Here is a 24,037-nt window from a genome sequence, read left to right as displayed (position 1 = left end):
TACCTGGAAGATTGCTTCTCGACTTTCCAACCTACCTCCTGTCTTGAATCTACATATAAAATCATTCATACTATTATTAGACACACCATCATACACTTTTCTTAAGCCTTCAATTTAAATCCATTTAGAATCTGCCGAAATTCGGGTAGCATCTCCTATGTTTGTATGCCTAGCCTGAAATCACAATTCAGCAACCAATCAACAACAACAACAATATCAGCATCAACAACAATATTATCAATATAAATATATTCCATAAAACAGCCCACACGCTATTTTTCAACTTCCATGACTAACCAACTTACCATACAATTATTTAACGACTTTATCTTCGTAAATAAGCCTTAAATAATACCAAAAGAGAACGATTCATACCTTTTTCCTGTCCAAACGATAATATCTTCAAGATTCCACCTTGAATCCACGCTAAAATCAACCACAGAACAATTCTAGAATCACACCCATGCTTTATTCGGACCTAAACTACTACTCCGCTACTTGGAAATTGCTCACTTTTTTATTCCCTCACCCCCTCTTCTAATTTTCTGGGCAAAATCTGGTGAAAAGGGGGGTTATTACCCTTTATATAGAGGTCAAATTCGGGGGGTAACTGTAGCAGCACTGTAGCAAGTCGGTTACTGTAGCACGCGTTTCTGCTTTGTCAGCCGAACTTGTAAGGTCCATAATTCTCTACTCCTATGTCCTATCGACGAGCGATTTGTTGCGTTGGAAACTAGACTCAACGAAATTCATTTTACGCTTTTTAAACAGCTTAAGATATTCTTCCTTCAAGTTACACTGAAATCTTCACACGAAACTTTACTCATCCTTTCTCCAAAGTCGTACTACTCCATTTCTTCCACTCATTTCCTTATAAAACCTTCTGGTATACCTTATATACATCCTCCACTCATTATGTATACTTGATAATGCTTGCTCCTTATATTCAAAAGTGGTTTTACTTAACCCTAACTCAACGTACTTATGTTTCAAATTTGATAAGTGTTGTTCGATGATACGGGATGTAACATCCTTCTCCCTTTAAAAACATTCATCCTCGAATGTTCAAACTAGTCTTGTACTCTGTCCCTGATCCCCTTTCTCTAGTACATCCCCTTATCGAATCATTCTTCCCGTTAACATATAGCATTTAATCATACCATCTCCATAACAGGTCTCCATTGGTTATATACTCACTCTTTCCTACGCTTACTTCTATCCTTCTCGAAATCTTGTTGTCCATTCCCCGACTTTTAACCTGTTTAAATCTGCTCATACCCTTCATAGCCTTATACTGAATTTACTAACATCATAGGTTTACGAACCTTTCTCTACTCTTGTAGCTAATCTCTTTGCTCTTAAAACTCATAAGTCTGAAAACATGCTTCTGAAGAAATCACAAAGATGCCTGGATACCGAACCACGGCGCTTCTGGCCTCTTCACTGAGGTCTGAACCAATTATGACCTCATGTACCTCAATTTTTCTCTTTTCTACCTTACTTACCTTTAAATCTCATAACTTTCCACTTGATACTCTCGTAACCCTCGCTCTGCAATTGTGTTAACTCTCTAACTAGTCGTAGATCTGCTCAACATAATCATCTTTGCATCAATGGCAAACATAAGTTCTGACTATACTTCGTTTTACCGACAACTCCTGATCTGTAGGAACTAAGTAGCCCCAATTCACTAACCTAACTTATATAAAATCATCTTAATATCTCCAGTATCCTAAAGTATAATAGGAACAATCCATATCTTTATGACATCCTTTAACTCAACCTTAACATATAATCAATTACATAATCCTTTCTATAAATCATTTCTTTTGAGTTAGTCGTGAAAACCTTCTCTTTATGTAAGCCACAACATAACTCATTTGTCGACTTTCCCTGAATCCCCCCAATAGACCTGTTCCTACAAAACCTCGAATGTAACCCATATTAATCCTCCAGACTATTAATCATCTTCCTCATAAACCATTCTTCATGCACACCAAGACCATCTTAAAACTCCCTTGCATTCCCTTCTATTTTCTAGTCAGATCCTTCCCATTTTGTGGACATTATGTTCCCCTACTGGAATATCGTTCAATTTCTTTTCTTCCCCATGAATTATTTTCAGTCCAGTCTCAAAAGATACTCTTTAGTCACTCTATCATTTGCTGACTTGCCTTCAGATTTTGTTAATCTTATTTCCACAACAATTCTTACTTCGAACTATCTCTATAATCCATTCCCAATACAACATCTACCACATATTATTTCAGTCCTTGGGCTTGTACCCAAGCTTACTCGCTTCCCCCCTTAAAGGCTTTACCTTATGGTGTTGTATTCCATTGCCATTCTCGATCGATATTTCATCCCATAATAATCCTTTCGTCATCGCTTTTGCTTTTTCACTTACGAATCCTTCAAGTTCCCTACTTGTCATAACCCAAAAATACTACTTTAAATCTCAAATCTATCCTACAATAATCCCTAGGGATACTCGAAATAATGAGGTACCCAACTATCTATCCAGCCGGAATAGTACTTTTTATTCCAATAACTAATGCCCAATGTCCACTTGTAGTGACATCTTAATCTTATCATTCCATATCATCTTGTCCCATACTTTCCCATTAATCAATCTGTAGCAATCATAGACGTACAATCTTCATGATCTCCTAAATCTTTGGTCCTTGTCCTTCTTTGGTCCTTGATACGCTCAAATTACACCTATTAATGGTATAACGCGGACGTTGTCAATTATTGTAACCCAACAAGGTTGGGGTCGAATCCCACAGGGAATATGGTGTGAAAAGGTTACTAAAGTCGTAGATGCTAAGTTCTAGGTCTAATGTCTTAATCCGATGATGTTGGTAAAAGTTGGTTTTCCTATAACTAATTGCTAAACTATTTCTTTGGTGGAAATTTATGGTAAAAGAAACTAAGGTTGTGTCCCCGCTAGATAGGGTGTATGATCATGGGTATTGATCTTGATATACTTATAATGGATCATTATATGAATGCACTTAATCTCTATGTGAATCTCTACTATTTCCCAATAAATAAAGATTATATCTTTCTATGATTTTCCCAAATATAAGAAAGTGACCATGAAGAACGATTAATCATGCCAAGTAAATTCATCTTATTCCTAAGTGAATTTATTAAACAAAGTTTAAAGCTTTGAGTCGTTGTTAGTTATTCTTACCAACCCTAATTATTTTCCCAAAAAAATTAAGGTTTATGGCTTTAATCAATGTTTGCAACCATTAATTATGAATGGAGAATGAAGAATAACTAAACCCTAATAATCCATTATGTGTATATCATTCACAAAACCCAATCACAAAACACCCATCATTGGGTTCACAACCCTAGTAAGGGAATTTAGCTACTCATGACAAAGAACAAGAAATAAGAAATTTAAGAATTCATAATTGCTTAGTTTTGAAGAAAAGAGGAATTGATAATACTTGAATTGATATTTGAGTCTTCAAAAACTAGAGAGACTTTTATGTTCTAAGTCAAGAGACAAAAATATAATAACTGATGACTATTAAAAACCCTACAATGACTATTTATAGGTTTTGGAAATATAAAAGTTACAGATTTGCACTTTGGTCCCGTCATTACGAAATACGGTCTGTAAACTGATATACGGACCGTAAAGTCCGTTTACGACCCAATCGTCCTTCAGTTGTGAGCAAATTCCATCTTTTGAAATACAGACCGTAAAGTGGTTTATGGCCCGTAAACTGCATGATCGTCTTTCACTTGCCAAAACTCAGACTTTTATGCCAAATGCTTGAATGATTAAATACGTGATGGAATACGGACCATAAACTGAAATACGGTCCGAAAACTGAGCTCGTAAATCACCATCTTCTCAACCTGCCTTTCTGGTTCTGTTATCCTTTAACACGACCATGGAATACGGACCGTAAACTTCATTTATGACCTGGTTCTGCACTTCAACTGTTGTCATGTCAAATCTGTTCCTTCACCTGAAAAACACTAGAAACACGTCAAATCACATGGACTTGCTTAAAAACAAGTAAAAATTAAAGCAGAAAAGCATCAATTTGTGGCGAAAAATCACGCCACATCAACACCCCCAACTTAAAGTATTTGCTTGTCCTCAAGCAAGCCATACAAAACAACGACTCAATCTAACACCTAGATATCACAGAATAACAGTGTCTACATTGGTTTTGACTCTGAACCACTGGTATGCATGTTTTTCTTCAAAGGACCAACCCAATTTTCTACTTCAAAGCAATATAAACAACTCAAGAAAGTTATGACTAATAATGAAGCTTCAATACATGACATTACGTTATCGAACATATTATGATGTACACAAACGCTACTTTCAGCGGTCACTTTATTTTGCTCAATTCTATTCCTTATGCCCTCACATAGACCAAAGAATGTCTCAACGCATATATATACAACAAGAATGGGACGAAGATGAAAGAGAAGAGAAAAAAACTCACACTCCCAAAGAATTCATATCTACACATGCAAATACCATAGGCTTGCCCTTATTTTCTCGGTTCTCATCCAAGGCTCGTTCGGTTGTGATCACATTAGGACTTGTTTCGGCTTGTAATGTAGGCTTGGGGACGGGTAGGATACTTTTTGGGTATTAGTGACTCACCCTCCTTGACACTACAACATCTCTTTACCTTGATTTCCTCTTTTCTTTCCAACCCCTTTATTTTCTTTCATGTTTTCGACCTCGATGTGGTTTTATTCCTATCCAACTTGCAGTCTTTTTTGTGTTCCAATTTTCGTTTTTTTTCTTTTTTTTTATATATATTATATGCCACCACCACATCGATTCTCTACTAGCAAACTCCACCACCCCCAACATTTGTTCTCAACATCTACGTCACATTTAATTTACCCCTAACTTAGGCGCTTTGCCTCGTCTATCTAGTAGCATCAAGGAGGGAACGGGTGCGAAGATGAATAAATTTCACAACGGGTGAGGTTTCATTCGGCTAGCCAAGCAAAAGGTCAAAAAGGCTCAAAAAGGGAAACTAGTGGTATTTTCAGCTTTTGGTAAGGCTTATTTAGGCACAGTGACTATTTGCACAAAGACAGCCTAAGATCATTTCACAACCAAACTAACTTTCGGATTTCAAACAAGACCAACCAGGCAAGTTCTAGATTATACATGCATAAACAGAATTAAACTAACAACTCACACACACATCGGCATAAAGACAATCATTTTGTTACACTTGTGGCCTCCTAAGTAGTTATTCATCACACACAATACCCCAATAATCACAATGTCATATAAAGAATCAATCATGTTAAACAATAACTGTTCTAAGTATGCATTTTTCAAAAAATTCTGAGGGGTCCAAAAATTTCAACAAACCACGACACATGCCATCAGTTACAAAGTAACACCAAATAAGTCAAAATTATTCTACTCAACCTAAGCAACATCCTAAACATGCCAGTTTCAACAAAATAAAACCCCCCTCAGGAAAAGAACTCTGGCAAAGAAAAGCCAAGAGGGTTCCTAAACACATATTTACACTACCCTACTATCAATTAGTCCCACCCCCAACTAAAGAATCAAGCACTATCTCAGTTCTTCAATAATAAGAACGAGGGAAAAAAAGAATGGTACCTTGATGTTGTGAGCATCTTATAGCTGGCCCGCCGCATCCGGCGGTTGGCTTGAAGACTCTCCTGGTTGGCGCTGCGGCTCAACTAATGACTAAAAGATCTCCTACTGTAGTTCCTTCTTTTCAGTCTTCTTTAATCTCATGGCCAACTCCTCCGGGTCCTCAGATGACTCACGGACCACCCACTTTCCAGTACCGCGAACAGAGGGTTCGGCATCCTCCGTTTCCACCTCAGAATCTAGCAGATCCAGCACCTTAAATGTACTAGGCAAAATAGAACGTGGTGCTGGCACTGTTGCGGCTACCATACCTTGCACTTTGAGTGCCTCAAGCTCCTTCTTCAGCTAATCCAACTCACTCCTCAATGAGACAGACTCTCCACCGAGTGTGTTCTGCGCTCGAGTCAATAATTTTGCCTCAAAAATATCCAGGCGAGCCTGATACACCTCGTGCTTTTTCTCAAACTCGGCACGGATTTCGGTGGTCGCTTCTGTCACCAACTGTTGCACTATTTTCACTACTTTCAGCCTGAATTGTTTCAAGATTTTATCTACTTGCCTTTCGGTCCGCACCACTTTGACTACAATCTGGCTGTAGTTAGCATGGCTGATGTGCAGCAACCCCAGCTCTGGATCAGCAGGCTCGGCTGTCGCAGCGGCAGTGGCAGACCCCGAAGGAGGGCCCTGTGTGGCCAGAGGTGGTGGTGGAGGTCGTGCCTCAGAAATACCCAGTGTGGCTGCAGCACCCTCTGTATCGACAGTATCTGGAACACCTGTCGTGGGAGCCTCAGGCCCAGTAGTAGCAGCACCAATCTCGAACCCTACTGGATCAGTCCCATAAGCACGGCTCGGACTCAACTCTAGTCGTCGTCATCACCGGACTGATCTGCCTCCCGGTCCTTTTTGCTTACCACCTTATTTTTCCTCCAATCCCCTACATGTGCAGCTGTGATGGTACCGTCCCAATCTGGAAGCTGAAATATCCTTGCCCGTCGACACAATTCTGTGATAAGACACGGAAATACCATGTTCTGGTTGGGCTTGTGTGCCAGCACATGCAGCTCCTCATCTATTAACTCTCCAATATCCATCGGGTACCTTGACATCAAAGAGGTAATAGTAACTGCCTGACTGGTGGACAAGGTATTATCTACCTGGGTTGGAGTGATCCTGTACCGCAGAAACGTCCACCAAAATTTATCCTCCGTGGATAAACAACTTTTAGTGATCTTGACTTTCCTATCAGTAGTCCATTTTTGCTCATGTGGCTCCGATGTGATAATTGCCGCAGTCCGTTCCCTGACGGATTTCTTGTCCTTCCTATCTCGTTTGTCTAGGAACAGGCTCAGATCAGTAGGAGCCACAAAATCATCACCAAACAGGACCTTGTTGATGGCTTTGGAGGAAATATCAACCAGCGAGTTCCGGACTGTCACATTCTCCAGCATGGGAATCTGATGCCAAGCACGACTCGGCTTCTTCATCGACATTAAGATGGCCCCATATGATGCATAGAACTCCCGCACAATATGCGTAGCATACTGTCCCGGCTCATGAGTGAACGCATCTAACTTGTACCCTTTGATGGTATCATCCAGCTGTGGATGAGCTGAAATACCATCGAAAATCAGTCGCCGTTCTTCAAATATTTTCCACGGCGGTTGTCCCCCAGTCTCTGTCCCGGCCATCCATTGGTCATACAACTTCTTTGACCCCTTTACCGAGAACCGCAACTTCTCTTCCTCCAGCCGTTTGGTCCTTACGACAAGCTTACGACCCTTAGGCGGCGTACCATCAACCGGATCATTACCCTCACTAAGCCCTGCTGAGTCACTCTCTGGTGGAGTTTGGGTGTCATCCTCCCTGCTTGATACTTCCGCGTCAGAATCCCCCTCTTCAGACTGGGAGGCTTCCGACGTAGACTTGGACGGGGTCATAGTTGAGGGATGTGATGTAGTTGCCGCTGTGTCTTGCATGGGGGCCCCCCTGACTTTTGGTGGCGGTATAACCTTGGCGTACTCGGATCTTGATTGTTCCCCTTCCAAATTAGAAGGTTCATCTATCAACCTTGAATCCGAGCGCGCTTTCTTTCTCTTGCCCGTGCTTTGGGCCCCCGCTTTCTTGGCATTCCTTTTCTGACCCATTCCTGCAAAAGACACAGCATATTAGTTACCATGGAACATCCAACCAAAGATAAGATAGTTTGACTATGCACAAAATATATGTTCTGTCTGTGGTCGTAAACACAAAAGACGGATCGTAAACTCGTTTACGGTCCGTAAAGTACGATCGTAAACAGGGGCAATTTTCTTGAGAACATTCTGTCCCTTCATGAAATCCGTAAATACGGACCGTAAACTGAAATACGGTCCGTAAAGGTATGTTATGTCCCGTGCTTTCGTATAATTGGAAATCGAGAAATAAACAAGACTTGTGTGTTATAAGGAAATATTTTTGATTTTGGTGAATATGACAATGTTGGTTGTGGAATCATTAATGTTAAGACATCGGGGAAGGCCGAGGATAAATTTGAAATTTCGGAAATTAGTTTCGGGAATTATAAAGCGGGACTTTTAATGAATTGGGCCAAGAAAAACTGAATACAAAATTGAGGCCCAAAGAGTTGGGATGGCCGGCCATTGGAGAGGCCCAAACCCAATTTTAAAAGTCATGTGCTATGCACATGACCTCTATATATGGATATATACCAATTCAACACTTAGACTTATCTAGAAAAATCACATTTCAACTTTGACTCCAACAAAAACCCATTCGGCCGAAGGCTAGGAGAAAGAAAAAAAAATTCCCAAGCCCTTGTTGTGATCCAAAAATATTCGTTTCCACATAGTTGTAAAGTACTCAAGACGCTCTCCGACGTGATACAAGTAGTTTGGCGGAAGAGCGACGTTTGCGGCAAATCCGGATTTCAAGAAAAAGGTGAGAAATCTATGTTTTTATGTTATGGAATGGGTTTACATGTTTTAGTGATTGATGTTGCGTGAAGATTATGGAATGGTGTTGTGTTTGTGCATGGCGTGTGTGTGGGAAAAAGGGTGTGTTTGGCCGTGTGCCCTTAGAAGGGGAAAGAATATGAATTTGATCTTGTTTAGTTTGTATAATGTGTCGTTGTGACCTTTGTGTCGTAAATGATTGATTGATGAATTGGATTGGCGTTGGAAAATGATTTCGGAACGTTATCGGAAAGTGTATACCTTTGGTATAATTGTGTATATCATTGTACATCTAGGGTGCTAAAGACTTTCAATGTGATTTATGGTTGATGTTAATGAATTCGGAATGAAACGACGCAAGTTAGAATGTTCGTCGTGACTTTTGGTGTTTTGAATGGAATATGGAAAATAATGAATTTCGGGAACTTTCGTATATGGTTTGGAACGTATTTGGGATGTGATTGAACAATCTTGAATGAGTAAATAAATATAATGATGTGGATATAGATTTGGAGTCTTGGAAGTTTGAATGAAAAGTTGCCACTTGTGTACTAAAGTAGAACTTTGAAGCTAGAGTGATTTGATTATGATTTGTGTTGTTTGATGATGTGTGGGCTGTTGTATTGATGTAATTTGAGCCGAGCTAAGTCTCGGGGATGTTAGATTTATAGGGGAAATGCTGCCGAAATTTCGGTAGACAAAAATGAAGTTAAAGGCATTTTTAAGCCTAAGAATCTCAATTGGTAACTTTGACCATTTGCAGATTTCGGACGAAACGGGACTGGACTTTTGGGAGAGCGTAAGACGTCCGTAAGGTATGTAAAGCTTCCCACTTCTTCGTTTGGCATATCTTAGTGTGATAGGCGAATATGGGAACTTCCGGAGCATTTCTGCTCCTCGAAACCCGATCCACAGAAAAGTTACTATTCATTCAATTCAATTGAAGCCTAAGGGCTCTATTTTGGCTAGAATGCCACCACTCGTCCGAAACCTATCGAAATGTGGTCGGGTAACTTAGAAATGATTATGTATGACCCTTTGGCCTATAAATGTTCGTAAAATATGTTCGCCACCTCAATTCGACTCGAGGTGGGCCCGCTAACCCCGAGACGCCCTATTTGTCTTATTGGGCTGTCCTTTTGAATAAAGTTTGAAATGATACCTTCGATTTTGGAACTTCCTCCTATGGGATGTGTTTTGAATATTACGATACGCTAAGTTACGTTTTGAGCTATACGTACTATTTTGAAAACGTTTTGTGAAATGACTAAGTATTCGATTACTTTGTATTATGAAATGACTTATGGGATTACTCTGTTTTGAAAGACTATTTTGAAGTATGATTTGCATTTGTTTGCTCACGACTCCGCTCGTGCCTTATTATGACTTCGTTCACCGGTTCCCAGGCCGGTTTTGATTCGTGCGCCTTATGATAATTCGGCCGTATGCTGTGTTACGGTTCCCGAGGCTTCGCCATAGGGCCGGGTTCCGTTTGGAGTTATGCTGTGATATGGCTCGTGATGCGATACGCTCACCTCTGATTATGTTTGTGTTCGGGGATGTACGGAGATTTGAAACCTTCTGGTGTTATGCTGTGTGTGGCGCCAACGTCGGAGTGGCGACCACGTTCCTAAGCGTTTGCATGATTTCGTTTGCATTATGTATACGTATATGATTTCGATACGGATTTTGACATACCGATTTGTACTCCATTTTGTATCTGGTTTGCTTTCGGTTTTGATCCATATTTCTGTACTCCGTGCTTTGCATACTCAGTACATATTTCGTACTGACCCCCTTTCTTCGGGGGCTGCGTTTTATGCCCGCAGGTGCAGATATCGGTGATCCTCCACAGTAGGCTTCACTTTCTGCTATTTTGGAGTACTCCTTCTGATCCGGAGTCCACTTTTGGTACAGACTCCTTTTGCTATGTATATGCTCTGTATATTTGACGATTTGGGTACGGCGGGGCCCTGTCTCGCCATATGTCTTTGTTTTGAGTTCGTAGAGGCCTGTAGTCATATTTGTGGGGCGAGGGTCCTATATATGTTCGTTTGATTTTGTTCTCTGGTCTTAAAGCGGTCCGTTGGTTTTGATGGCCCTAAATGGCCCTTATGCTTATATTTGCACTTCTGACCGGCGATGCCTATTCTGCCCCTCCGTTTGGATTTGATATGACATTTTGATTTGTGCGACCGCTTAAGACATATTTGATAAAGATTCAGTTTGATATGACTTTTATGAATTTTTGGAATATGCTCGGATTTGGTAAATGAATATGCGGTTTGGTCTGGGTATCCAGATAGGGCGCCAGTCGCAGCCCACGGTGCTGGGTCGTGACAAAAGTGGTATCAGAGCAGTTTGTCCTCGGAATGTCTACAGGTCGTGTCTCGTAGAGTCTTGTTTATCGATGTGTTGTGCACCACATCTATAAGCAGGACGCTACAGGGCATTTAGGGTGTTACTTTCTTTGGAATCTTAGATCGTGCGATAGAGCTGTGCTATTAGGGTCATTCTGATCTGACCCGTTATTATGTTGCAGTGATGCCTCCGAAGAAGGCAACGGCGGCCCTGAAGGGAAAAGCGAGGATGGGAGAGACCAGTCAGGGACAACGATCTACCCGGGCTCGTGTCTATGATTTGCCCGAGGTTGTGCCTCATTCTGAGGGGTCAGCTACACCCCCACTAGTACAGCCTGGAGCAGGACCTTCAGCAGCTCCAGAGGTCCGTGTACCCGCTCCTGAGACTCCAGCTCCTCAGCCAGGGGCGGAGGATAGGACCCTGAGGAAGGCTGTACAGCTGCTGACTACACTAGTAGCAGGTCAGGCTTGCAGATGCGGGCGGAGGGACGATGATGACGATGACAGGCGGGACAGCCTGAGAGTTCGGGAGTTTCTATTATGTGGCCCTCCAGAGTTTTTCGGGTCTAAGCCCGATGAGGACCCCCATGACTTTATTCGGGGGATGCGGCGCTCACTGGACTTAGTCAGGGCTTCAGAGACCGAGTCGGTCGAGCTGGCTTCGCACAGACTTCGAGATGTTGCTACCCACTGGTACGAGACTTGGGAGTTGTCTAGGGGAGAGGGTGCCCCTCCAGCCACTTGGGATCAGTTTGTGACAGCATTCACCCGCCACTTTCTTCCCCCAGAGTTACGACGGGAGCGAGCTGATCGGTTTTTACATTTGCAGCAGAGGGGTCGAAGCGTTCGTGAATATAATTTGGATTTTGATTCCCTGGCCCGGTATGCACCTGCCGTGGTAGCTGATATGTCTGATCGGATGCATAGATATGTTATGGGGTTGGATCGTTACCTGATTGACGGCTGTATGGCGGTGTCATTGCAGACAGATATGGACATTGCCCGTCTACAGGCCTACGCCCAGGGGATGGAGAACCGGCACCGAGCAGATCGGCCCAGCAGAGAGTATGATGGGAGACGACCCAAGAGGGCCAGATCAGTGGGGTATTCTGGAGATTCTCGGGGCGGGCAGCCTCAGTATCAGTCCAGTGGATACTTTCCTCCGTTAGGCTGGGACACGCAGTCTGCTAATAAGCGATTGGATAGTGCGGGACCGTCTGGGGCCGGTCAGAGTCCCAAGGTGGCAGGTTCACAGGTATCCAGGGGTCCCAGCCAGGCCAGACCACCCAGGCCCCGTTGTTCTCATTGCGGGAAGTCTCATCCTGGGGAGTGCTATCGAGCGATTGGAGCTTGTTTTTCTTGTGGTGGTCAGGGCCACTTTATGAGAGACTGTCCGCTGGCTAGCGGTTCTGGTAGTGTGGCTCAGCCGACAGGGTCAGCCGCCGGTTCATCATCTGCTCCATCTGTTGCACGTCCTTGAGGGCGAGGTATGCCAACACCGGCAGGACGCGGTCGAGGTCGCGGTGGCGGTTCAGATTCTAGCGGTCCCTCGAACCGCATATACGCTTTGACTGGTCGGCGTGACCCTGAGGCATCACCAGACGGAGACCCAGGTATGTTACTAACCTTTTTCTGAATAAATGTGTGCATGGATAGGTCTGTATTTCAGTATAGCACGCGATGTTCTCTTTCTACGTGTCAGTAAAAGTAGGGTAAGAATTCGAATCAATGAAAATATTCGAGGCGGTTATCTATGCATGTGGGGGGCGAATATAGGGAGTTTGGCAGGCTAAAACAAGAAACCACATAGCTAGGAGAGCAAACGACCTATTTGGGTCGGAGTGGGACCCGCTACGAAATCTTCCCGAAAAATTTGCTAAAACCCCGATTGGCCCTGAAATTACGTAACAAAGGTCGTGCGGGTCAATTGACGAAGTTATATCAGCCCTAACGCGTCAAAATGCATGAAAGTTCCGGGGTTAAGCGTGCTCAAGCCAGAGCAATTCTGGGATGGGTGACCCCTGGGAAGTAATGTAAAGTTTTTCATAAGTGAGAGTGCAATAAATATAGATGGAAATTTGGGGTAACCAAAAGGTAAATAGAATGTGTGTGGAGTAATTAGTGCCCTTTCGGGAGTCGCGCAGAACGAGGCGGACTAAATGGGCAAAAAGAAAAGGGTACAACACCGCCTAGAAAATTGAACGAATTTGAATAACAGTCAGAGACGTTCGCCAGTAAGGTATTAGTAAATGTGTGTGTGTGTGTATGTATGATTTTCGTTTGGTGCCCATGTGGGTTACGAGCCGAGACCCGGCAACTAATGTTGTGATAGACGGAAGGTTTTACTAAATCGAATACATGAAGCGAAGCGGGGGCGACGATCCGAATGTTGTCAAGGGATAGAAAATCCCCAATTACATTATAACTTAGTTTGGAATGACGATGTCTGAAAGAGAAAATGAGTATGGAGGGTAGGAAAGATGAAAGATAAGCAGTGTGAATAAGTGGAATCTTTGAAAGAGTCGATACGCGAGACGCAAGACAATTTGTGTGACAGCTTGGCGAATAAGTTTACAAATAAAGGGAAATTTTTCATGAATCATTGGAGCCTTAATAAGAGTGATCTGATTCTATCTGCTAAACTTCTGCACTCCCGATTTTGATAAGGCTCTGTCTACTACGCCTCTATGTTTCTGGCCTCGATTGTGTTCCCATTTGATAAACCTTGGTACATCCGGTACTGAATCTGTTCTTGGTTGATATACCTCTGTATGATTGGCTCTGATTGCGAATCCGTCCGACACATCTCTGTATGTCTGACTCTGGATACGAATCTGTCTGATATATCTCTGGTGTGTTTGTATGTGAATCTGTTTTGCGTTCTTAAGCGGCCCGTATGCTACGGTGGCCAAGACGGCCCATGAGTTTGTACGTGTGTGTGTGCATTTGGGCGATGTATATTCCGCCACCTTTATGATTTTGATAGGATTGTTCTGCACGGGCGACCGCTTAAGATAAGCGTTCGATAAATGTTTGTGTGACGTATGTTGTTAATTTCCAGTTCGAACAACGTATGTTAAGTCTGGATGAGCCTGAATACGATGATCTAGTTGTGAGTCTGTTTAGGGTGCCTAAGTAGGGCACCAGTCGCGGCCCACGGGGTTGGTTCGTGACAAAAGTGATATCATCTGAATTTGATTTTGAATCCGTCTGATACGCCTTTGTACGTCTGACTCCGATCTCAGACTTGTCTGATATACTTCCGTACCTCTGATGTTGACTATGAATTCGTCCGACATGCTTATACGCGTCTGGCCCTAGTGCTGAATCTGTTTGGCATGAAGTGTCTGGTATGAAGTAAAGTGAGATTACGACGATGTGGTAAGAAACTCAGCAGTGTAACAAAGAAAATGATATTGACTATGATGTCTGGAAAGCGTTCGTTTGTTATAAGAATATATCTTATGGTTCGATGATTACGAGGGGTATGAGAAAATAAATCAGGAAGGCGTTTGAATCAGTGATGTGAAAATTTCCCCATGACGTGGTGAAGGGGCCATGTCGGAAAATCAATAAAGGACATCTATAAAGAGAACCCTCCCGGAGTAGTATGACACCCCATGAGGTCAATTTAACATTCGAGGACGAATGTTCTAAAGGGGGGGAGAATGTTATGTCCTGTGCTTTCGTATAATTGGAAATCGAGAAATAAACAAGACTTGTGTGTTATAAGGAAATATTTTTGATTTTGGTAAATATGACTATGTTGGTTGTGGAATCATTAATGTTAAGACATCGGGGAAGGCCGAGGATAAATTTGGAATTTCGGAAATTAGTTTCGGGAATTATAAAGCGGGACTTTTAATGAATTGGGCCAAGAAAAACTGAATACAAAATTGAGGCCCAAAGAGTTGGGATGGCCGGCCATTGGAGAGGCCCAAACCCAATTTTAAAAGTCATGTGCTATGCACATGACCTCTATATATGGATATATACCAATTCAACACTTAGACTTATCTAGAAAAATCACATTTCAACTTTGACTCCAACAAAAACCCATTCGGCCGAAGGCTAGGAGAAAGAAAAAAAAATTCCCAAGCCCTTGTTGTGATCCAAAAATATTCGTTTCCACATAGTTGTAAAGTACTCAAGACGCTCTCCGACGTGATACAAGTAGTTTGGCGGAAGAGCGACGTTTGCGGCAAATCCGGATTTCAAGAAAAAGGTGAGAAATCTATGTTTTTATGTTATGGAATGGGTTTACATGTTTTAGTGATTGATGTTGCGTGAAGATTATGGAATGGTGTTGTGTTTGTGCATGGCGTGTGTGTGGGAAAAAGGGTGTGTTTGGCCGTGTGCCCTTAGAAGGGGAAAGAATATGAATTTGATCTTGTTTAGTTTGTATAATGTGTCGTTGTGACCTTTGTGTCGTAAATGATTGATTGATGAATTGGATTGGCATTGGAAAATGATTTCGGAACGTTATCGGAAAGTGTATACCTTTGGTATAATTGTGTATATCATTGTATATCTAGGGTGCTAAAGACTTTCAATGTGATTTATGGTTGATGTTAATGAATTCGGAATGAAACGACGCAAGTTAGAATGTTCGTCGTGACTTTTGGTGTTTTGAATGGAATATGGAAAATAATGAATTTCGGGAACTTTCGTATATGGTTTGGAACGTATTTGGGATGTGATTGAACAATCTTGAATGAGTAAATAAATATAATGATGTGGATATAGATTTGGAGTCTTGGAAGTTTGAATGAAAAGTTGCCACTTGTGTACTAAAGTAGAACTTTGAAGCTAGAGTGATTTGATTATGATTTGTGTTGTTTGATGATGTGTGGGCTGTTGTATTGATGTAATTTGAGCCGAGCTAAGTCTCGGGGATGTTAGATTTATAGGGGAAATGCTGCCGAAATTTCGGTAGACAAAAATGAAGTTAAAGGCATTTTTAAGCCTAAGAATCTCAATTGGTAACTTTGACCATTTGCAGATTTCGGACGAAACGGGACTGGACTTTTGGGAGAGCGTAAGACGTTCGTAAGGTATGTAAAGCTTCCCACTTCTTCGTTTGACATATCTTAGTGTGATAGGCGAATATGGGAACTTCCGGAGCATTTCTGCTCCTCGAAACCCAATCCACAGAAAAGTTACTATTCATTCAATTCAATTGAAGCCTAAGGGCTCTATTTTGGCTAGAATGCCACCACTCGTCCGAAACCTATCGAAATGTGGTCGGGTAACTTAGAAATGATTATGTATGACCCTTTGGCCTATAAATGTTCGTAAAATATGTTCGCCACCTCAATTCGACTCGAGGTGGGCCCGCTAACCCCGAGACGCCCTATTTGTCTTATTGGGCTGTCCTTTTGAATAAAGTTTGAAATGATACCTTCGATTTTGGAACTTCCTCCTATGGGATGTGTTTTGAATATTACGATACGCTAAGTTACGTTTTGAGCTATACGTACTATTTTGAAAACGTTTTGTGAAATGACTAAGTATTCGATTACTTTGTATTATGAAATGACTTATGGGATTACTCTGTTTTGAAAGACTATTTTGAAGTATGATTTGCATTTGTTTGCTCACGACTCCGCTCGTGCCTTATTATGACTTCGTTCACCGGTTCCCAGGCCGGTTTTGATTCGTGCGCCTTATGATAATTCGGCCGTATGCTGTGTTACGGTTCCCGAGGCTTCGCCATAGGGCCGGGTTCCGTTTGGAGTTATGCTGTGATATGGCTCGTGATGCGATACGCTCACCTCTGATTATGTTTGTGTTCGGGGATGTACGGAGATTTGAAACCTTCTGGTGTTATGCTGTGTGTGGCGCCAGCGTCGGAGTGGCGACCACGTTCCTAAGCGTTTGCATGATTTCGTTTGCATTATGTATACGTATATGATTTCGATACGGATTTTGACATACCGATTTGTACTCCATTTTGTATCTGGTTTGCTTTCGGTTTTGATCCATATTTCTGTACTCCGTGCTTTGCATACTCAGTACATATTTCGTACTGACCCCCTTTCTTCGGGAGCTGCGTTTTATGCCCGCAGGTGCAGATATCGGTGATCCTCCACAGTAGGCTTCACTTTCTGCTATTTTGGAGTACTCCTTCTGATCCGGAGTCCACTTTTGGTACAGACTCCTTTTGCTATGTATATGCTCTGTATATTTGACAATTTGGGTACGGCGGGGCCCTGTCTCGCCATATGTCTTTGTTTTGAGTTCGTAGAGGCCTGTAGTCATATATGTGGGGCGAGGGTCCTATATATGTTTGTTTGATTTTGTTCTCTGGTCTTAAAGCGGTCCGTTTGTTTTGATGGCCCTAAATGGCCCTTATGCTTATATTTTCACTTCTGACCGGCGATGCCTATTCCGCCGCTCCGTTTGGATTTGATATGACATTTTGATTTGTGCGACCGCTTAAGACATATTTGATAAAGATTCAGTTTGATATGACTTTTATGAATTTTTGGAATATGCTCGGATTTGGTAAATGAATATGCGGTTTGGTATGGGTACCCAGATAGGGTGCCAGTCGCGGCCCACGGGGCTGGGTCGTGACAAGGTAGATCGTAAACTGCTCAGTTCTCTGGATAACATTCTGCTCATTTGTGACATGCTTAAATACGGACCGTAAAATGAAATACGGTCCGTAAAGCATAGTCGTATTTCTCATCACAGACAGATACATATCATGATTTCAAAATTTCGTTGCACATCTCGGTTTCACGTTGTTTTGGGGATTAGGTTACTCAGACTTCACCTATATTTCTTCCAATTTTTCATAATTCCCGCAAGAGTCTAGCCATTGGTGGGCAGACCAAAACTTCAAATTTTGAATTTTGAAGTATGGAATGCCCTCCAACCCATTTGGGTTTTATTAACAATTACCCACGAGAATTTAAAGAGTTTAACATATCTGTCCCCTCACAAGATCATTAACCAAGATAGACAAGCACTTCATTTCACAATCCTAGCCTAATCAAAACTTACCATTAAGGGAAACTCGCTACTGGAAAGTAAAAGGAGAGAGTGTCAATCATACCTTTCTATTACGAACCCACAGATCACTATAAGCACAGATGTTGGAGAGAACACAACTTGAATCACAAACAATTTTAAACCTAGGGCAGAGATTTCAAATTTTTGGTGAGATGGGTTTGTTGGTGGATGTGAGTTGTGTATTTATGTTGATTTGAGAGAAGTAAGATGATGGGTTTAAGTTTTGAGATCGTGGGGTGAGGAGAGTTAAAGAGGAAAACGTGAAGATGGAGGGAGAATTAATGGAGGGAAGTCGATGGGGTGACTGTTCTCTGCCCTTAGTTTAAAAAAATGCTGGCCTTTATTATATTTCAATCATGTCCCAGATATATATATTTTTTTCATTTTTTTTAATTCAAAATACGGTCCGTAAACTAGTTTACGACCCGTATTTAGAGAGGTTGATGAGGGCAGAACACTGCAATGTCGCATGTTAGTTTACGATCAGGTTTACGGACCGTATTGTGAAATACGGTCCGTCCTCCATGGTCGTAAACTAGCATGTTACATTACAGTGCTCACTATTTTGTAACATTGTTAAATACGCCCTGGTTTACGAGCCGTATTGTGAAATACGGTCCGTAAACTTCAGGCGTATTTTGCAATGTTGCGAAACAGTGTCTTACAACTGAACTTACCTGCTTCTCAGTAGAATTTTTCTGTAATATATTCCTGCACAAAAACAACCATTACCCTATATGTAAGAAAAAAAAAACAAAGAAAAATAAACATTACACGTGGGTTGCCTCCCAAGAAGCGCTTGATTTAACGTCGCGGCACGACGGTGGTGACCAATCACTCCTTATCTTTGTACACCAGATCATTGTTCGTTCTGAGGTGTTTCAACCTGTAGCGATCAACAATCCTATCCTCCGAAATCATTCCGTGATAGTGCTTCAATCTCTGCCCATTCACCTTAAATGTCCGAGTACCATCTCCGGACTTCAATTCAACTGCTCCATGGGGTGAAGCACCTACCACCTCAAACGGACCCGACCACCTGGATTTAAGCTTACCCGGTAGCAACTTCAGCCGAGAGTTAAAAAGTAATACAGAGTCACCCTTGTAGAACTCTCGCTTCAGAATCTTCTTGTCATGGTATTGCTTCATCCTTTCTTTATAAAAGGCTGCACTCTCATATGCCTAGTACTGAAATTCATCCATCTCATTTAATTGAAACAACCGCAGCTTGGTTGCTTCTTCCCAATCCATATTCAGTTTCTTCAGTGCCCACATAGCTTTGTGTTCAAGTTCAACCGGCAAGTGACAAGCTTTCCCGAATACAAGCTTGAAGGGTGAAGTCCCAATTGGAGTCTTGAAAGCAGTCCGGTATGCCCATAGAGCATCATCGAGCTTGCGGGCCCAATCAGTTCTATTGGCATTCACTGTCTTTGCTAGAATACTTTTGATCTCCCTATTGGACACTTCAACCTGTCCATTTGTCTGCGGGTGATAAGGCGTCGCCACCCTATGTATTACACCATATTTCTCCATCAGTCCCGCGAACGCTCTATTGCAAAAGTGGGATCCACCATCGCTGATTATCGCCCTTGGAGTACCAAAATGAGTAAATATGTTCTTCTTAAGGAACCCCATCACACTCTTGGCCTCATTATTTGGCAAAGCAACCGTTTCTACCCATTTTGACACATAGTCCACAGCAACCAAGATGTATTTCATGCCACCCGAACTCACAAAGGGTCCCATAAAGTCAATCCCCCAGACATCAATCACTTCTACCTCCATAACAAAATTCATAGGCATCTCTTGCCTTCTGCCGATATTCCCTTGTCTTTGACATTGATCACATGACCGCACCAATAGATTAGCATTGTGAAATAATAGTCAGCCAGTAATAGCCGCACTCAAGTACCTTAGTTGCAGTCCGGTTTCCGCTATGATGACCCCCAACAGGAGAGTCATGGAATGCCTTTAGAATTGCCATCACTTCACTTTTCGGAACACAACGCCGAATGATGTTCTCAGCGCATGTTCGGAACAAATAAGGCTCGTCCCAATAGTACTGTCGAGCATCCCGCAAGAATTTCTTCTTTTGGTAGGCTTTGATATCATCGGGAACTATACCTGTTACCAAATAATTGGCAATATCAGCATACCACGGTGCTACCTCCATTGACACTGCCAACACCTTTTCATCTGGAAAAGCATCATCGATATCAAGCTCATCAGAAGGTCTCCCAGCTTCTTCAAGCCGAGAGAGATGGTCAGCCACCTGGTTTTCAGTGCCATGTTGGTCCTTTACCTCAAAATAAACTCTTGCAGCAATAGTACCCATCTGATCAGTCGCGGCTTTGCTTCCTTCTTTGCCATTAGGTATCTCAAGGCTGCATGATCAGTATAAACCACAAGTTTGGACCCCAACAAGTAGGCCCGAAATTTCTTGAAAGCAAACACATTGGCAAGCAGTTCTTGCTCTGTCACTGTGTAATTCATCTGTGCAGCATTCAGTGTTCTGCTAGCATAATAGATCGGGTGCATAATTTTATTGTGCCTCTGCCCAAGCACAGCACCTATTGCAAAACCACTAGCATAACACCTCAGTTCAAATGGCAGGGACCAGTCAGGAGCAACAATAATAGGAGCAGTAGTGAAATGCTCTTTTAACTCCTCAAACGCCTTCTGTCACTTATCATCAAACACAAATTTAGCCTTTTTTTCAAGAAGCTTGCACAATAGATTGACAATTTTGGAGAAATCTTTGATGAAGCGCCCATAGAACCCAGCATGTCCCAAGAAACTTCGGACACCTTTGACTGAGATAGGCGGAGGAAGTTTTGCAATCACATCAATTTTTGATTGATCGACCTCGATTTCCCTTTTTCAGAGATTTTGTGACCAAGGACGATTCCTTCCTTCACCATAAAATGGCACTTCTCCCAGTTTAGCACCAGATTGGTCTCCTCACACCTTTTTAGCACTTGACCCAGATGGCCAAGACAATCTTCAAACGAATCACCCACCACAGAAAAATCATCCATGAACACCTCCAAGAAATCCTCTACCATGTCAGAGAAGATTGACATCATGCACCTCTGAAAAGTGGTTGGTGCATTACACAAACCAAACGGCATCCGACTGAATGCAAATGTCCCATAAGGACAAGTAAAAGTGGTCTTCTTCTGATCCTCTAAAGCGATGTTGATCTGATTGTAGCCTGAATAACCATCAAGGAAACACTAGTAGGAACTCCCTGCTAACCAATCAAGCATATGATCAATGAAGGTCATAGGGAAATGGTCCTTGCAAGTGGCTGTATTGAACTTGCGATAGTCCATGCAAACTCTCCATCCGGTGACAGTTTTGGTCGGGATCAACTCATTCTTTGCATTCGGCACAACAGTGATGCCGCCCTTCTTAGGAACACATTGGACCGGGCTCACCCATTTACTATCAGCAATCGGGTAAACCACGCCTGCATCCAGCCATTTGATGATCTCTTTCTTGACGACCTCTTGCATATTCTCGTTTAGTCGCCTTTGATGCTCTACACTCGGTTTGCTACCCTCCTCCAACTGAATTTTGTGCTCACAGATCCCAGATGGAATACCTCGAATGTATGCTATGGTCTAACCAATAGCACGCCTATACTCCCTCAACACCTCTAAAAGCTGCAAAATCTGCTCCTCAGTCAATAAGGCTGAAACAATCACCGGGAATGTATTGTCCGGACCAAGGAACTCATGTCTCAGATATGATGGGAGCTGCTTAAGCTCCAACTTAGGTGGCTCATTGATCGAAGGCTTTGCTGGAGGAGTTGTTCTATTTTCCAGATCAAGGTTCAGCTTCTTTGGGTGGTATGTATATGAGCCCAACCCAACAAGTGAATTAATTGTCTGCACATAGCCTTCCATGGTGCCCAATAGAACAAGGAATGGTGAATGCTCCAGGATCTCCCTTTTTCTGCACAGTTGTAGTTGAAATGATGGAACTCACAGTGTGAGTCAAACTCACGGTTTCATGCTGCACCGTTTTCTTCTTGGTCAGCAGATCCTTCAAATATTTCGCAAAATCGGGCATCTCCTTGACAGCTTCCAAGAAGGGAAAATTCAGAGATAACTGCTTCAACTGATCATCAAACTTCTCAAATTTAGCATCTTCCTTCTTCTTTACCAACCTCTGAGGAAAAGGAGGTTTAGATTTGAAAAGCTGAGTTAAAGGGCGGAGAGCCCCTTTTACAGCCTGGTTGCTTGTGTTATCAGCTTCCCTCACCATCTCTGGAATATCAGCAACCTTCTTGTCAGTAGGAATCTCATCAGCATTAATGGGTGCTTCAGACTGCACCTCATTCTCTTCATCTATCGGCTCAAGATCAATCACCTTCTCAGCAGCCCCCTGTATTGTTTTACCACTTCTAGTAGTGATGGAAAACACACGGTCTACACCACCTCCCCCATTCTTGGGATTTGGAATAGTGTCACTTGGATGTCCTCCCTTTTTCGGAGGGTGCTGCTCTCTAGAAATATCCCTCATCTGCGACTCAAGCTTCTGAATAGCCGCTGTATGGGAACCCACTGTTTCTGTCAGCCCAGATAAAGTCCTTTCAGACTTAGATTGTTTAGCCAGAATCTTCTCAAGCATTGCTTCAACTTTCGAACAACCCTGCTCTGTTGACTGCCCTTTCGGTGGTATATAAGGATTGGAACTCTTGTTCCAAAAATTGTTGTTGTTGTTGTAGCTCCCTTGGTTCGCACCACCATAATTATTGTTGTAGTTCCCAGAGTTGTTGTAAGCACCTTGACCTTGCTGAGGTTTTCATTGATTCTGGTTCTGATAGCCACCTTGGTAATTTTGTCTTTGATAACCCCTTTGAGAGTTATTAACATAATTTGCATCCTCAACCTGCATAGGTGGCCCATCAAGGAATGGACCATCTTGAGCATGGTACAACCCTTTTGGCAAAACTGTATCATCCTCACAAACATTTACCTTCTTGATTTGAGATTCATCAAACTTCTTCGTCAGCAAGAAAATATTTGTTGCAAGTTCTGCCAATATTTGCTGGGTGTCTTGATTCTCCTTCACTATATTCTGGATCATAGCACTACCATACGGTACCACATCAGTATATTGTTTGAGTGCCAAGCCTGATTATGAGTTGTCAGCTTGTTGAGTATGGTGGTCACTTGTCGGAAGGTCTTGTTCATAAAACAACCATGAGCTGCATTGTTAGCTACTGACTGTGTTACTGGATCTAACCCTCGGTAGAACTTCTCCATCAATATATGTTCCGGAAAACCATGATTCGGGCTCTTTTGCAAATACTCCTTGAATCTATCCCAAGCTTCATATAGTTGTTCCCCCGGTCGCTGCTTGAATTCATATATCTTGTCACGAATCTCAGCCTTCTCGCTAGGGGGGTACCACTTTGTGAAAAAAGTAGTCACCATCTCTGCCCATGAAGTAATCGAATTTCTGGGTAGCTTCTCTGTTGCACCTCAGAAAATTCCCCGTTGGTACGCAAGTAAACGAATTAGTGATGAGTGTGAGGAGTGCGAGTGTATAATGTTTCATGAGCAATGTGCGTATATGGACGAGAATGATTAGAATGAAAAGTCGAGAAATGTGAAAAGTGGAAAGTTGGCAAAACTGCCCAGTGGTTGTAAAGTGCAAAATACGGACCGTAAAATGGAATACTGTCCGTAAACTGGCAGTCGTAATTTGACATGCAAGGTTTCAACTTTCTGCCCAGCTGAGAGGTGGTAACATACGACCTGGTGGACGGACCGTAAAGTGATTTACGACCCGTAAACCGTGGTCATAAATCACCATGCATGCAGCCAAAGTTTCTGGTTCTGCTTAAGGTTAAAGACGACCACGAGGGACGGTCCGTAAACTAGAATACGGACCGTAAAACTCCATGGACGACCATTGTACACCTCAGCACAGAATTTCAATTCATTAAATATGAGGACCAAGACTTGTTTTATTTCATTTCTACATTACACCACTTCTCTCTAGAATCATCTCTCTACATTTATTTCATAAGTTTTCAAGGATTATAAGTCACC

At 42.4% G+C, this 24,037-nt stretch overlaps 1 non-coding gene across 1 annotated transcript; it reads left to right on the top strand.

Annotated features, from left to right (window-relative positions):
* Nucleotides 1-23,261: 23,261 nt before the first annotated feature.
* LOC132629579 (small nucleolar RNA R71) lies at nt 23,262-23,367 on the top strand. The gene has a single exon (XR_009578347.1). It is a non-coding gene; the product is annotated as a small nucleolar RNA R71 (small nucleolar RNA).
* The last annotated feature ends 670 nt before the right edge of the window (nt 23,368-24,037 follow it).

Source organism: Lycium barbarum, chromosome 2, assembly GCF_019175385.1.
Source record: "Lycium barbarum isolate Lr01 chromosome 2, ASM1917538v2, whole genome shotgun sequence".
Classification (NCBI taxonomy): Eukaryota; Viridiplantae; Streptophyta; class Magnoliopsida; order Solanales; family Solanaceae; genus Lycium; species Lycium barbarum.
The sequence above is the reverse complement of the archived record's forward strand: the minus strand, read 5'-3'. Positions and strand labels throughout refer to the sequence as shown.